The sequence below is a fragment of the Sturnira hondurensis genome, unplaced genomic scaffold, assembly GCF_014824575.4.
Source record: "Sturnira hondurensis isolate 20B ecotype Veracruz unplaced genomic scaffold, ASM1482457v3 Scaffold0020579, whole genome shotgun sequence".
Lineage (NCBI taxonomy): Eukaryota > Metazoa > Chordata > Mammalia > Chiroptera > Phyllostomidae > Sturnira > Sturnira hondurensis.
Genome location: NW_028093210.1, coordinates 4,457,217 through 4,470,638, shown reverse-complemented (window position 1 = coordinate 4,470,638; position 13,422 = coordinate 4,457,217).

Genomic DNA, 13,422 nt, shown 5'->3' with positions numbered 1-13,422 from the left:
AGAAATGGCCTTAGCACCACTCCTGTCTGACTGGCACCTCTAAATGCTGTGTTGCCTATTCCCCATTCCTGGTCACAGGCATCAAATCACAGGTCAGGGGGTTGAGAGCTGGAAGAGCCTGGCTGACCTTCATTTTCCAGATGAGGAAGCTGCAGTCCTTGGGCAGCTGCTGCCAGAATGGGAACTGAATCCCCTCACGACACCAAAGCTCCTGCTCATACATTCTGCTGCCTCTTGGAGTGTAAATCAGTGCACAGGCCTGTCAGCAACCACAGTAATTATGAACCGGGGCATAAAAGACCAACAAACTTGCCCCAAGAAGAAAATGGTTCCTTTCATTTTTCTTTTAGAATCTGGCATCAGACCTTAGTCAATTCCCAGGAGAAATGAAGGCTAGGGGAGTGGGGAGTGGGTGTGCCTGCACGGGGGTGTGTAGTCTGAAACCAGGTCGAGTTTTCTTCCTCAGGCTTCACATCCATTCCTCTAAACAACACAGATCGCTTTTGCTAAATTCCAAAAGGTGGCAGCATTCCATTAAATATTCATTTGCTGCTGAGGCTGCAGCAGGGAGCGTCCTACAGAATTGACATGAGAAGAAAGTTAAGATCCCTAGATGATGGGAGATTGGGACAGCTGGACCGCCCAGCACTGATGGGGGGCTGGTGCCTGGGGGAGCTGTGAGCCCTTTTCTGAGGGATGAAGGGAAGGTTCTGGATGGAGAAATGCTGGAGCAGTGCACTTGGCTCCAAGACAAGGAGAAAGACTCACCTCAGGACTTCCATAGCAGAGTGCATGGAGTGCAGAGGCCCGTGTTTGATGCCAGGTATCACCCTGTCCTCTAGGATGCAGGTAAGACCTGTGACCTGCTTCTATCCACTCTCATGACCATGTTAGAACATATGCGCATAAGATACCATCTAGGGAGCATGCCCTGGATAGACCCTCCCACTGGCCTGAGGAAGTAAGTTGTCATGATGTGAAGGCCCATGAGGGGGCCACATGGCAGGGAATTGTGAGCGGCCTTGAGAAGAAGAGGGCCTGTGTCCTACAGCTACAGGGAACTGCATTCTTCCAACAACCAGTGAGCTCGGAAGGGGACCTCAAGCTCCAGGTGAGACCCCACCCCTGCTTATGCCTTGATTTCAGCCTCATGAGAGGCTGAGCAAAGGACCTAGTGCCTTGCACATGAGTGATAAATGGGTGTTGTTTTAAGCTAAGTTTTAGGTGATTTTTATTCAGCAAAAGAAAATGAATACAGACTATTTCTATTACAGTAAAGTGTCGAGTTTATGAAATATGACTCTGAAATGAGGCAGAGCAAAATGGAAATTTGGGCTCTGCCACTTAACTGCACTATATCTCCAGTACAATGGAGGGAGAGAAAAAGTAGGGCTGGTAAGGTTCTTCTTGCTGGGGCAGTGTCACCTCCATTTGGTTTAGGACACACTCACTCCAGAGCAAACCCCAGAATGGAGTGTGAATCTGCAAGTTCCGGCCTCATTTCCCAAATGTCTCTCATCATATGACTATCTAACCATGGATAACCTCACCATTTAAAGATAGGTATGCCATGCATCCAGGGTTTCACTTCAACAAAACCGCTTCTTCTGGTACCTAAGAAAAACTCCAATCTGTTCTAATATTCAAGGAAAGCATGGCTGTCTTGGGTACATCAAGGGACAGAAAGGTTGGTGTCCAACCTAGCATCTTCCAGTGGGATCTTTAACAGGTAACTGACCACATGTGATTTTCTCCTTACCCGTTGGCTCCAGAATCAACCCCACATCTAAAATGTTCCCAGAAGTGTTCTTTAAACCACTGAACAGAACCAGGTGGCCTTACTCTCAGCTCAGCTCAGCTCAGGAAACAGTCTAATCCAGGTTGTGCCCCAGACCCTCCACCTATCAGCTGTGAGGCTCTGAACAAGCCACTCTTCTCTGTGCCTGTTTCTTCACCTGTGGGAATGGGGGATGGATAGTTCATCCCTCATAGTTCACCCCCCTGGGCTGCTCCAGGGCATAACAAGAGTATGCAATTGAAATACTGCGCACAATGCCAGATACTTCCTACATGTCTGATAATGCTAGCTCTCGTTATTAATATTATGTTCGTATTCTGGATGCAAGTGAATCACACCTGGTGTATCAAGAAGGACCTTTCAGGGAGGAGTTACTAAAGGGGAAACAGAAATTGCAGAGCTGGCAGCGTGGAGAAGGGGTGGCAAGGTGCCGAGGCCTGAGGCATCTTGCCTCCTGGGGTAGCCAAGGACCAAAGTCTGTCTCCAGGCCCTAGTTTAGTCTCGTAAGCCTCATCTTCACTCCTCCAAAAGGATGGCAGCATTGCTATAACAACTGAGAATGAAACTTTAATAAAATGCCCTCAGGTGTCCTAGAAACCTCCGCCAACAGCCCAGAACTCGTGAATCTATTTTATAAGTAATCATTACAAATATTATTATCATTACTATCAAGATAACAACTCATATTTAAAAATACAGTAAAATCAGAAGAGTCCAAAGAAAACATGCAAAGCACACCAATTCAACTTAATTTCTCATCTGCCTTTCTGACATCTCTCTCTGTATTCAGAGGAAGGGAGATACATGAATGTAATTGCACATAATTGGAATTATATGATATATATGCTGTACTTCTCACTCAATAATACAGCATGAGCATCTTTCCAAGTCAATAAATGGAAGTCCTCACCACAAAATTTTAGCAGCAGCTGGGAATTGGACTTCATGGCTGCACAGAATTTATTTAAGTAATTCCTTATTAATGGATATAGATAGTATATCCTATTATTATTTTTGCTAATATAATCATCCCTCAAAAAATACACAAACACAGCATTTCACATGTGCACAATCATCCTTAAGGTATAAGTACCTAGAAGTATGATTACTCGATTGAAAAGTGAACTTCTTTTATGCTTTGAGCACATGAGAGAAATGGCCAGAACGGTCGGTCACAATACACTGCCATCAATGAAGGCCACAAGAATTAGTGCTTCTATCTGTAATACATTAGGGTAGGAGCTGGATTCCAGCCAGGAGGACCCACAGCAGCAGCCCTGTGAGGGCCAGCGGTGGGAAAAAAGAAGAGGGTTAGGGTCCTCAGGTCTTCACAGCATGAAACTTAAAATTCTGCAGGCTCCAGTGGGGAAACAAGCAGAATAGAATCTTCACCTCCAGTAACAGAGAACCCATCAGCCTTAATGAGGCGATGCTGTGAGCCAGGAATACCTAACCTGCCCCATCCAAAGAAAGCTGAAAATCCAGGGGGTACTCTTCTAAGCTCCTGGAAAATGAAGAGATCTCAGCCACCCTGAGTCCTATTGTGGACAATAGTATTTAAGGTGGGGAAGATTTCTCCCCACTTCCCAACCATTTTCCCTTTGAACCTTAACCTTATTCATTGCGTCTCCAACTTCAAGACTCTCTGGTGAGTCACTTTCCTGCTCCAGGCTCCATTTTTCCATCTACAAAATGGTTTTAGTTACCTTTGTTTTCTTTTCATAGACTTGGTTTGAGGCTGTTAAATTCTTGCATGAAACTACAAGGCGTGTTAAGATTATGAAAAGTATGGTAGCCAGTCTCCAAAGCAGCCCCGGTGACCCTCTGGGCACGTACGTTGGTGGGTAGTCCCCTACCCCAATTTCATCAGGGTTGGTTGGCATGAGAGGGAGAATGCTGCAGAGGTGGCAGCATGTGACTTCTAAGGATAGGTCAAGAAAACATGGTTTCCTCTCTCTCTCTCCCCCTCTCCCTTCTTTTTTACATTTCGTACTCTAGGGGAAGTGACCAGCCATGTCATAAAGACACTCAAGCCGCTTTCTGGAGACACCCTCATGGCAAGAGCTGAGGCCACCTGACAATAACACAATAACATTGTAAGTGAGCCATCCTGGAAGTGGATCCTACAGTCCCAGTCAGGCTTCAGATGACAGCAGCCCCTGCTCATAAGAGACCTTGAGCCAGAACCATCCATCTAAGCCACTCCCAGATTCCTGACCCAGATAAAATGTGAGATTATGTTTGTCCTTTTAAACCACTCAGGACCAGGGTAAATGGCATGGCAAGAGATAATAACTAACACACTTTCTCGATCCATTAATCATTTCCATGTATATTGAATGGAGAGACTATTTCACAGAATGGCTGTGAAGCTGCAAGAGTGTTCTCCAGTGACAGATTGGGTGAGAGGGTGAGTCCAGCCCATGTGACTTTGGATGCATTACTTTACTTCGGTGGAGTTCTGGTTTCCCCACCCACAAAGTGGAGATAGCAGCAGCGCTTACCTGATTCGGTCACTGAGGGACTCCATGAGAACAGAGCCGGAAAACCTACTCACCCTCAAAGTGAAACCCAAAAGTTGGTTGTATGATGGTCATGTATCATCTTTTCTCTTCTTCCTCCATCTCTTAGCATCACTGATGAACACTTCTTCCAAGTGATCTAGCAATTAACTTATTATAAAACCCTGCCTCAAAAGTCATTTTGGGGGAACAGACAGAGGGCAAGTGGTGGGTCCTTGGAGAGTCCAGTTTGCACCACGTAACCACACAGAATGAGCCCACCGTAGGGGAAGCATGCCAAATACAGAGCTCACACACAGACCCTGCTTGGGGCCATGCACACTTCCTGTGATAAAAAAATTTACTCTCAGCCATTCACTTGTTACTATCACAATGTCACATCTACATTATTATTATTTCCAAACTCTTGTTTCTCTACTCTTTTTTCTTTCAATCTATTCACCTCTTTTACTAAAATATTTTCAAAAGAAATTTCATATCACTATTATAAATAGAAAGCCAGAATCACTTGCTATAAAGATAATCACAAAACCAGATAGATAATGATTACTACAAAACAACAACAACAGAAGTCTATGGGCCCCTTCAAATAATCCCACAGCCACCAGCAATACACAAACACCATGCTTTTTTCAAATGGACCACACAGCAGTGCAGGGAGCATCTGCAACTGTCAGCTCTGCCTGAATGACTGATGGAAAAGGTATAGGCATGCACATCCCGCACCATCCACAGTCATATGCCCTAATGACCTCAAGTCCAACGCCATGATGTAGGGCCCCAAACCACTCAGTAAGCATCCCTGTCTTTACCATGGGGACAATCAAATGATGTTAAACTTTCTTCCCATTCCCCAGCACCTTGGGGTCCATCCTCACATCAAGAAATACAGAGACTAGGAGGTGGCCCCGCCACCAGTCACTGGTCCTCCAGATATACTCCCAAATGACCTGGCCTTTTTCAAAGGGAGGTGCTCAGCTTTCCTATCATGTACCTCATGGGCTGAGACTGGCCCCAGGTGTTTCCTAACAGAAATTCTGTGAGCACTTGGGAATTTTGATTCTCCTCAAACCCAGTTACTTCTCCAGCAAGACTGGTTTCAGGTAAAAACCACTCCTGGTGATTGATGATGGAGACCAAGGAGGCTGAAAAGGATGCAAAAGCAGTTTCAAAATCTAATCTGGTCAGCAAAATGCTTCTACTTACTGAGTCTTGTGGACTGTTCCTGGCACTGGAGAGGAAGGTTGAATTTTCAAATTTGCAGTCCTGGAAAAAAATAGGTGGGGGAACCCAAGTTTAGAAAATAGCAATTTCAATTTGGAGTAACGCTTAGTCCTTGCTACCATTAGTCATAATTCATTAATTCATATATTCTCTCTCTCTCTCACCCATGCTCGCTTGCTCTCTCCCACATACACCTTAGACCTGTACTGCCCAGTGCTCAGTACAGCAGCCACTGGCCACGTACAGCTTGCCCAAACTCAAATGTGCTGTAAGTATAAATTACACACTGGATTTTGAAGACACTATCGGAGAAAAAAAGGAATGTAAAATATCTCATTAATATTAATATCTCATTAATATTTTTATATCAATTACATGTTAGAATGATAATATTTAATAATATATAAAAATGAAGTGTATTATTCTATTTAAATATAAAAATATGTTATGAATATTTAAAACAAAATATATTGTTACAATTAATTTTACCCATTTCTTTTTACTTTTTAATGTGGCTACTAGAAAATTTTAAATTGCCTCTTTGGCCCTTGTGACATCTCTATTAGGCAGCACTGGTCTAGATTCTTCTCTGACTGTGGACCCTGCACCCCAGCCTGGGGGTGCGGATGGTCCTCAGAGAGCCACAGCCAATGCCCTGTCACAGGGTTTGGGGTTGACTTTCTGCTGTTTCACCCCAGCAACAGCTGGGAGCACCAGTCATGCTGTGTACTTAGTACTCTTGTACCTTTTCTTCTTTAACTCTCACAAGGATACAAGAGGTCTCAACCTCAGCCCCATTTTATAGATAGAGAAACACAGAGAGGCTGAGAAGTCAGCCAAAATAACTCAGCAGAGCACAGTACAGCCAGGGCTTAGATCAATATGTTCCTGGATGGATGTTAATCATTGTTATCATATTCTCCCTCCGATGCCTTGTCTGCTTCTCCTTGAAGCACAGCACACGGGTGCATGTTGCAGTCAGTCACCGTCCAGCTCTGGGTTGCTGTCCCTGCTTCAAAAGAGCCAGTAGTGCCTAAGCTCTGAATCTTTTCCTCCCTATAGCTGAAGGCTTCTGCTCCCCATATCTCCTCATATCCCTTGAGCCTACAGTCCCACAGGCCAGCTCTCCTGTTTAGCTGACTGTCCCTCACTGTGCCATACTTCCATATCGTGTTAATTAGGAGGAACACAGGCAGCCTTCCTCCCTAGGAGGAGGAGATGGCACAGCTCAGTCTGCATTCCTTGGAAGACTTTCTCTGCCCTTCCTGCCACTTGTAGACTTTTTCATGCCCTGGAATTGTGTGCTCCCCCACCAACCCTGTTAGCCCTGTCTCTGCGTTAGCCTGAACAAAGCACTGATTCTGTGCCCAACCCCCTGTGCCATTTCCCTTCTTACCTTAAAAACAGCAAGAAACACATAGGGTCTAAGCCAGATTTGATGAGGGAATGGATAAGAGATGATGTCTCTCAAATAGAAGCCAACACCTGTCACTCTTTTAGGGATTTATCATGAACTAGTGTGAGCTCCCAGAGTGCCATGGCAGGTAGCATTAGAATGTGACATTGCTTGCCTAAAAATTACCTTTAAAGGGTTTCTCTTTTGGGTTAACAAAAGGCGAAGACCAAGGCTAACTAAAGCCTCCTGACAGAAGGCGAGGGGATCGGGGAAAGGTGGATTTCTAGGGATGGAGCCAATAAAACCTGCAGAGACCCTGGCTGTGCAAGATAGCTGGGGTCAGCCCTGTAAATACTTGCCAGGCTACCGGGGCCCACCGCACCCTACAGTGCCCTGACCACAGGGGTGTGATTCTCCTTAAGACACCTGGGTGCTGAGAGAGAGAGAGTAGGAGGGCTGAGGAGCCGCAAGGCCAGATCCTGGCCCCAGGCAGTCCCAGGGGATACACATTTCCATCATACCAGTGAGAGTGCATTTTCCCACAGCAGACAATCAAAACGACTCCTTGATATGTGGGTCGATTAGAGGACATGACATTTAATGAAAGCATGGAGATTCCTGTCATCTCCGAGTGGTGGTGATGAAGACCTTTCTAATTATGACCCAAAAACCCATAAATCAAGGATTCAAAATTTTGAATAGTAATGTTCTCTGCATGAAAAATGAAACCTTAAACAAAGTATAAGACAAAAAAAACAAGATGAAAATTTGTAACTCAATGAACAAAGGGTCATTTCCTACACATTAATTAGCTCCCCCAAATCAATAAGAAAGACATCAATGGGAAGCAAAGGGGAAAAATGAGCCAAGGAAACACACAGATAATTTGCAGAAGTAATGGCAATGCAAATGTCTGTTAAGGGACCCTCTATTTCACCCATTGTAAGAGAAATGCAAACTAAGATGGTATATTATTTTACTGAGGCTGGCAAAGATGAAAGTTAGGCAAAGTATTGAGGTGGTAAGAATTTAGATGAATGTATTCTCATACACAGTGGAATTATGCATTGGCCAGCATCAGAAAAGTTGATAATATTTGCACTAGCAACTTCATTTCTTGGAATTTCTGCTATAGAATGTCTGCACATATGAAAAAAGCCCAATGGCAGTGATAGTCATTGAAGCATTTTTTATTGAAACTATTGGGAGCAACATATATTTCCATTACTCAGAGATCATGTAAGTAAGTTAGGGTGCATCCAGACACCCTCAGTAGAATAACAAGGCAGCTCAATATGGAATGACAGAGACAAACAGTAAACTGCTGAGTGGCAATGTCTCGCATGCCACAGTCTGTTCATTGTTTTCAGAATATATACATTTATAGCATATGCACTGAAATCTCCAGAAGAGAGATTTTTTTAATGCTTTTTTAAAAAGCTGATTTTAGAGAGAGGACCTGGCTGAGCAGGATAGGGCGGTAAAAAACAGCTCATTTTAGCCCTGGCCAGTGTGACTCAGTAGGTTGGGCATTGTCCCACAAAGTGAAAGTTCACCAGTTTGATTTCCAGTGAGGGCACCTGCCTGGGTTGCAGGCCAGCTCCCCTGTTGGGGATGTACAAGAGGCAACTGATGGATGTTCATCTTACTCATCAATGTTTCTCTCTCTCTCTTTGTCCCTCCCTTCCTCCTCTCTAAAAATAAAAAGAATTTCTTTAAAAACTTATTTTACTCTTCTGACTCTTAATTGTGTACTCTGGGCATGTATTTTCAATTAAAAAATATATTTACCTTAAAATTTTTATTTTATTTTGAAAAGAAAATAATGTTAGGTAATGGCATATGGCAATATTAGCAGAGCCCTTTGGGTATGGAATTTATTTCTTAACATTTTCTGAAAAAAATTAGCTCACACAACATGGCAAATGGTGTGATATTTCTTTGAAGGACAAAAACCCTGTCTTTATGGTCTGAATGCAGAAATATTGGCATTAATGGCTTCTACCCAGAAATTCAAGTATGTGGCACACAAGCTACCCCTGCCTTTTTAGTCCTCCTTATAGGCAGTACCAGTCGAGTGCGACAGTTTCCTGCTGAGCCCTGACGCAGTGTCAGGATCCAACCCAACACACTCAGAAATGCTACCCATCCATGCACGTTGACACGCTAGCAGAAATCAAGTCCTGTCCCTGCATAGGGCAGGGCAGCCACAGGGCAAAGCCCAGAAACCTGGAAGCAGCGTCTCCAGTCACATGATTCCTCAGCAGCCCCACCTACACCTGGGTACAAGTTTATATCACCAGCTTCTCATTGCCCCCGCCGCCCGTCCCCCCACCACTGCCTGGCATCATAGCGGCCGACTTCCCAGGGCCCATCCTCTGAAAATGTCACCTGAGCCCCACCCGCCATCCCCAGATCGAACTACCCAGAGCCCTTCTGAGGAAGCGCTGGTTAACCTTCAGCAAGGAACTCAGGCTCCCTTCTTCCCCCAACTTAGAAAATTCTGTGTAAATGTCAGATTAAGCCCTTCGTTCCTCTGCTTTTAAAATGAGAGATAAAATTTAGCTCTCTATTCCCAGATGTTAAAATCTCTTCTTCTCCCCAGGGCAAAGAAATCAATGTGAGTAAGCTCCGTATTTTTTTTCCCTTGGAACACGACCACTTCCAGCAATTTATTTGACTGACTATGCCTTCTATTACCATGTAAATTGTTTCAGACTGCAGGAAAAAAAAGTATTAATCTCCTCTCAGTAAGTCATAAAATAAAGAAATCAATTTCAAGGTCAATTTAGCCCAAATAACACCTGCTGCCCTTTTCTGTAACACGCAGACTCCTCTGAAATGTGAGGCTGTTGTCTAGGGTGTCGATGTGCAGCTACAGAAAACTGCATTGCACATCAGTCAAGGAAGCACCAGAGAGGATGCTGGCCCTCCAGCCCAATGGCTCTGAGTATGAATCTGGGAAGGACAGGGTTAAGAGGACTCAGCAAAATGACCCTTTGTAGGCCAGGGCAGGGGAGCAGAAGGAGAAGGCAACTGGAGTCAGAGTTGAGTTGAAGACGAGAGTTGGGTTGACTTGCTGTGTGGCTCTGGGAAAGTTGCTTAACCTTTCTGAACTTCACCGTCTGCATTTGTAAAATTACTTAAAATAAGATGAGATCCAGGTGGCCTTACAGAACCCTTCAGCCTAGTCCTTTGTGGACTTTGCTGAAGGTCAGACAGCAGGGAAAACTGGCTGAGATGGCCAGGTTCATGCAGCTACCCTTCGTCAAGAGACAGAGTGGTGTAGTGGTTAAGGGAACAGCTCGAGAGTCTGACTACTGGTGTCCAAATTGAATTTCTTCCACTTGTGAGCTGCATGACTTTGGACAAGATACTTGACTCCTAGTCCCTGAGTTTCTCCCTCTGGAAAACGGAAGTAATGACATTACCCATTTCTAGAAAGAGAGAACTATCATACTCAGTGGGTGAGTAAACTGGACACAGGGAAGTTGTGTGACTCACCCAGATTTCATCGTTTAGGTGAGGCAGCTCCAGGTCACCACCTTGAAGCCCATGCATCCAAAGCCTTTGTGCCATTGCCTAGGCAGCAGTGCCTTCCAGTTTTCCTGGTCCATGGTGGAAAGGTGCTGCAAATCCCAGAACCTCAGGAAGTGACTGTAGCACACCCAACTTGCCCTAGCTAACCCTGTGGATAAGCAAGGCATTTCCATAGCGTGCTCCTATGTCCTCTGCCAGCACCCCCCACACCCACCTGTGAAGAGATCGCAGAATGGAGGCAGCATGGGCAGAACCCCTCCCATCAGGAGCATTTCTCCTCACCTCACTCCACATGCCCCACTCCAGCCTTAGATGGTCTCATGTACTATGTGGTTTTGCAGTTACATCTAGCCAATTGACCGGGTGTCCCCGGGAACCGTGATATCCAGGTGGCCCCAAACCATCCTCCCTTCATTTCAGCAAAAGCCAGCCCTGCCTTCCCACCTGCCTATCCAATCAGCTACCAAGACTTACTGCCATACCTGTGAAATGGCTCCACTAGTGAAATGCCTTGTCCCATTTTGCATTCCCAAGGTTTGTGCCTGAACTCAGATCACTTCCATTGCAGCGATTTCCATGAAGGCATCTCTGACTCTATTCTCTCTCCCCTACACTTCATTCTCTACTTTACAGACAGAGGAGTTGTCTTCAAGTACAGATTTGTTCATGTTGTTCCCATTTAAATGTCCTTCCAGTTCCCCAGGTCCCTGGGACACTGCAGTGCTGCCCATCAGTCCTGTGGGGGATGCAGTGAGGACTGTAGTCCTTGGGCATGTCACTCAGTCACGAAGGTACTGAACAGATGACGTCTGACAACCCTAACTGATGCAGCTCCAGAGAAGTGCCCGTCCCTCCTGGGGTGCCATGTTAGGAAAACAAAAGGCACAGTTAACTGAGCATTCACTAAGTCCTTTCATGTATAATCACACAGCTAGTTAGGTGGTAAAAGCTGGAAGGGCAATGGGGCTCTGTGCCTCAGTTCTCAGTCACTTTTTCTACAAACAGCTTTATTGAGATAAAATTCACATAACATACAACTCATTTGTTCAATGTGCATAATTCAGTGGGGTTTATCATATTCATAGATCCGTGCACTGATTACCACACTGTTTTTAGAACACTTCGTCACCTCAGAAAGGAACGCTACACATTTTCATGATCATCCCCTGCCCCTCCATACCCCTCAGCCCTCACTGACTGCTGATTCACTGTCCACCCGTTGGCCCATCGTGGACTTTCATGTACATGGAATCAGATGACATGGGGTGTTTCATGACTGGCATAATGTTGCCAATGTTGATTCAAGCTGTAGCATTATCAGAAATTCATTCTTTTTTTATGGATGAAAAATACTCCAGTTTAGAAACAGACCACATCTTGTTTATTCATTAATCTGTTGATGGACATTTGAGTTCTTTCCACTTTTTTTGGCTGTTATATATAATACCACAGGAAACATTTATGTACATTTTAATGTGGACATATTTTTAATTCTCTTGGGTATACATCTAGGAGTGGAAATGCTGGGTCATATGCTGACTCCTCTGTTTAATCCTTCAAGGAACTCCACACTGCTTTCCAAAGTGGCTACAACATTTTATATCCCCACCAGGAGTGTATGAACTTTCTAGTCTCTCTATGTTTTCATCAACACTTGTTACTGCCAGTGTTTTTTATTCTAGCTGTCCTAGTGAGTGTGAAGTGGTATCTGACTGTGATTTTGATTTGTGTTTCCCTGATGCCCAATGATGTCAAGCATCTATTCATGTGCTTGTTGGCCATTAGTATATCTTCCTTGGAGAATTGTCTATTCACATCCTTTGCCCATTTTTAAATTGGGTTATTTTTTATAACTGATTTATAAGTGTTTTTATATGTTCTAGATGCAATTCCTGTGTTGCAGCCTGTTAAGGTCTGGCGGGTCCGCTCTAGCTTCAGAGAGACAGAAGAAAATGTGTGGAGCTGGGGGGATTCTTGACATGCCTTTATTCACAGGTGGGTGAGCCATGTACGCTGCAAACTGCATGTCTCTAGTGACAAGCCCATACTTCCTAAAGTACTAGAGGCAAACAAGGCTGGCTTCCCGCCAGAAAATTATATAACCTAGCATAACTCTGTGCATGGGAGCCCACTTCATGTTATCGGAACCATTTATCAGACCCAGTCTCAAGGCTATGAGAACACTACTTATCACGCCCCTTCAAAGCTAGGGGAACACTGCTTCCCTTAGTTACCCAGACACCCGGGTGAGGAAGCCAGACTACCTCCACTTACCCTACAAGTCCCTTATTAGATATACCATTTGCAAATATTTTCTCCTATTCTTTGAGCAGTCCGATCACTTTCATATAGTCTTACGGGAAAGCAACTCAGTCATGTTTGCTACACATATTTAACCAGTGGGGCATGTCACGGCATCTCCTCAGAGCTGTCTAGCCTGGCTCCCCCCCACCCGGGGGTTAGGGCTTTGGCCTATGTTTTAGGGGTCACTACTCATCCCCCTCAACACACAAATGAAAAATGCCAAGACTTGATCCCACATAAATGAAGTCAGACTCGCTGGTGGTGAAGCAGGAGTTTGGGCAATTCTTAAGTTTCCCCAGGTGATGACAGTGTGCATCCAGACTGCAAACCACTGGTCAAAGCCCTGAATAAATGCTGTGGTGGTTGGGAGGAGGCTGTCTTTTGAGGAGTCGAGGTCACCCCATGGGTGTCAGAACATCTGCAAGCAGCAGTGCCAGATTCCCTGTTGTGTGATCCTGTGATTCTCAGTCACCACAGCAGCTCCTAACCCTCTAACTGCTCTCCCCAAAGAGAAGCCAGTGAGTTCAGACATAGGGTATTCACAAAGAAAAAAAACAGCAAGGTACAGAGGGGAACCATGTATCTGGGGCAAAGTCTACAAAGTTTATAACCCAACAAAGCCAAAAGATGGAAACAAC